Below are 4,126 nucleotides of genomic sequence, written 5' to 3'. Positions count from 1 at the left end.
ACGAGGCCGGAGGCTTCCGGGGACAATACAGCTGGGAAATTAATCTGCTTGGGACAGTCTGGAGAGGCCGCATCAGATTTTCTTTGCAGTACTAATTCTTGAGGTGAGCTTGAGAAAAACTGCAAAACAGATAGAAATAATCAGGAAAAACTGTGTGTGTGTGTGTGTGTGTTTGTAAGAATGCCCTTAACAAAAATCTTTAGTAACAGATCTTCATGACATATGTCCTCTAACTAGCTACTTGCCATTTGGGTTCTCAAGCCCTCCTAGGGTGTGCAGAGCTGCCTTAGAACAGTGGTTCTCAAAAGTGTGTTCCCAGGCCAGCCCGTGGCTCACTCGGGAGAGTGCGGTGCTGGTAACACCAAGGCCACGGGTTTGGATCCTATATAGGGATGGCTGGTTGCTCACTGACTGAGCGTGGTGCTGACAACACCAGGTCAAGGGTTAAGATCCCCTTACCGGTCATCTTTAAAAAAAAAAAAGTGTGTTCCCCAGACCAGCAGCAGCAACTCACCTGAGATCTTAGGAATATAGTCTCAGGCTGCACCCCAGACCCACTGAATCAGAAACTCTGGAGGTAAAGCCCGTAATCTATTTCCAGGTGATTCTTATGACTACTCAAATTTGAGGACCACTGCCTTAGAGGCTTGGGAAGGGGTTAGAAGTTAAAATTCATTTGGAAAACTGCTGCTTTTATAAAGGTAAAAAAAACCACCCAGCTCTCAACTTATGGTCAAAGCACAGTTTCTACGAGTATGTAATCTCGAATTTAGACGTAAACTAGGCAGGTTAGGTGTATACCATGACAACAAATAGAATTATGATGACATTGTGTCAAAGGAACTAGTGGGTCTTAAGGAACATTTAGTGAATCTTTGTCTATACATGAGGAATTTTATAGAAGGAAAACACACACAGAGAAAGACAACGTTTGAATCAATCAGAAGGGTAACTGGCAGAGCTGACTTCCAGCTAGTAGTCTAAATGATAGCCAAAACTGAGGATTAAAGGTCAGTGGATATAGGAAAAAAATTTTTTTAAAAAGACACATTTCCTCAAATGATACAATCCTTCTGGAGGACAACCTATTAAAATTACAAATGCATTTTCCCCTTGACCCAGTAATCCCAAGTCTGGGAATTTTTACCACAGTTAGACTTGCACACAGTCAAAATGACATACCTACAGATATTAGGTTAGACCACTGTGGTTAACAGCAGAAGACTGGAAACAACCTCAGTGTCCATCTGTATGGGACGAGTTCAATAAACAATGGCACATCCACATGCAATATGGCTGCTATAAAAAAGAATGTGCCTTCTACTTATATGACATTCTGGGATAAGCACAACTATGGGGCAAAAATATATCAGTGGTTGTCGGGGGAAGGAATGGATACAAAGGAACATGACAGGATGGGGGGAATGGAACTGTCCTATATCTCGATTGTGGTGGTGGTTACCTGATTGTATCTGTCAAAACTCTTAGAATTTGACACTAAAAAAGGGTTGATTTTACTGTATATAAATTATACTTAAAGATAATGAGTACAGAGTTTCAGTCTTACAAGATGAAAAAGAGTTTGGAGATTGGTTGCACAACCATGTGAATGTGCTTAACACCACTGAACTGTACCCTTAAAAATGGTTAGGATCAGGGGCCGGCCCGGTGGCGCACTGCTACAGTGCGCCGCTTGGGAGCGCGGTGGCGCTCCCGCCGAGGCTTCGGATCCCACATACAGACCGGTTCCCGCTCACTGGCTGAGCGAGGTGCGGGCGCAGCACCGAGGTTTGCGATCCCGTTGCCGGTCCTGGTCCGGTACAGGCGCGACACTGAGGGTTGCGATCCCGTTGCCGTCCCAGTCCGGTATGGGCGCGACACTGAGGGTTGCGATCCATTGCCGGACACGAAAAAAGACAAAAAGGAAAAAAAAATGGTTAGGATCAGAGATAAACTGTGTAATATGTATTTTACCACAATTAAAAAAATATATATACAGAGTGAGAAAGTTCTCTCTAATCTGATAGAGATCTCGAGAATATAATACTAAGGGAAAAAAGTAAGGTGCAAATAGTATTTTGTAAGAGAAAGGGAAGGGGATATAAGAATATACCTTAGTACTTACATTTGCATTACAAAAAAAGGAAGAATTCACAAGAAATTAGCAAAAAGAACTGGGTGTGGAGTGGGAAATAGAAGCAAGAATTTTCAACATATGTGTTTATATACTGTTTGGCTCGTCAGCACCTTCCAGCCAAAGACCAGGAACATACCTGTCATTGAGCAAGTTGCAAGGAGAGAGCGCATGCCATGAAGAACTACAGGGTGTTGCAGGAAAAGTGTTAGAAACAATTGCAGTGGTATTTGGACTTGTGTTAGGTCATGCTGGAAGGGGGTCATGGAGAGGGGCTTTGTTCCGGACTGGGTGCTGTCGGGAAACAGGACACTTTGCTTGGATATTGTAAATGATGCATCTTATCTAAAGGGTGGAAGGAGGGGGGCAAAGCTGCGACTGGTCAGGAAGCAGCGGCCCTCACATTACCAGGATGGGGGCTGTTTGGTCGTCTGTGTGGTTTAGACAATGTTCTTGTTTTTGTTCGAGTCCAGATGTGCTTATCAAGCGGTCTTGTGTTTGTCCTGACCTGTGATGGTCACAGANTTTTGTAAGAGAAAGGGAAGGGGATATAAGAATATACCTTAGTACTTACATTTGCATTACAAAAAAAGGAAGAATTCACAAGAAATTAGCAAAAAGAACTGGGTGTGGAGTGGGAAATAGAAGCAAGAATTTTCAACATATGTGTTTATATACTGTTTGGCTCGTCAGCACCTTCCAGCCAAAGACCAGGAACGTACCTGTCATTGAGCAAGTTGCAAGGAGAGAGCGCATGCCATGAAGAACTACAGGGTGTTGCAGGAAAAGTGTTAGAAACAATTGCAGTGGTATTTGGACTTGTGTTAGGTCATGCTGGAAGGGGGTCATGGAGAGGGGCTTTGTTCCGGACTGGGTGCTGTCGGGAAACAGGACACTTTGCTTGGATATTGTAAATGATGCATCTTATCTAAAGGGTGGAAGGAGGGGGGCAAAGCTGCGACTGGTCAGGAAGCAGCGGCCCTCACATTACCAGGATGGGGGCTGTTTGGTCGTCTGTGTGGTTTAGACAATGTTCTTGTTTTTGTTCGAGTCCAGATGTGCTTATCAAGCGGTCTTGTGTTTGTCCTGACCTATGATGGTCACAGAGCGGCCCTGTCTGATGTTGGTGGTCTGTGACACGGTTTATGTTCAATAGGAGAACACCAAGGCCTATGGGATAGTTCCAGGCCCCAAACAAAGAAAATGTCCATCAACACATAAACAGGTAAACAAGTTGTGCTTTCTCCATATTGTTCAGCAATAAAAAGAACAAACTGCTAAGACATGCGACAACATGAATGCATCTTTACAGTGTTGTGCAATGGGAACTTTACAGCGGGAAGCCTGGTGGCTCCCACCTCGGCCAAGTGACCAGTGATAACATCGCCAGTAGTAAGACGTGTCAACTTAACCTACCTCCTGATAGGATGCAACAAGAAGAGCAAAGCATCACTTGTGTGGTGTGTTCCCAAACATACATTACCTCCATTTAGTTATGACAAAACACCAGACAAACCCAAACTGAGGGGCGTCTACAGCAAAACTGGTCAGCACTCTTCAAAAAAGCACCAAGGTTATGGAAGAAAAAGACCAGGGAACTGTCCCAGGTCCTAAGGAACATGACAGCTAAATGCAATGTGGGGCCCTAGATTGGATTCAAGACCTGAAAATGGATGTTAGTGGGACAACAATGAATGAAGTCTATAAATTAGTTAATAGTACACTGTATATGTAAATGTCTATGTATAGTAAATGTCCTAGTTTAAATCACTGTACTCTAGTAAAGTAAGATGCTAACATTAGGGGAAATCGGGTAAGTACTATATGGGAACTCGGGTAAATACTATGTGGGAACTCTGTAACATTTCTGTAAGTCTAAGATTATTTCAAAATAAAATTATTTGAAATAAAATTACTTCAAAATAAATTACTTAAAAAAAAAAAGTAAAGAGAAGCATTATGCTAAGTGAAAGAAGCCAGACACAAAGGACT

Source organism: Galeopterus variegatus, unplaced genomic scaffold, assembly GCF_000696425.1.
Source record: "Galeopterus variegatus unplaced genomic scaffold, G_variegatus-3.0.2 Scaffold656, whole genome shotgun sequence".
NCBI classification, from domain to species: Eukaryota; Metazoa; Chordata; class Mammalia; order Dermoptera; family Cynocephalidae; genus Galeopterus; species Galeopterus variegatus.
This window is presented reverse-complemented; position numbering follows the sequence as displayed.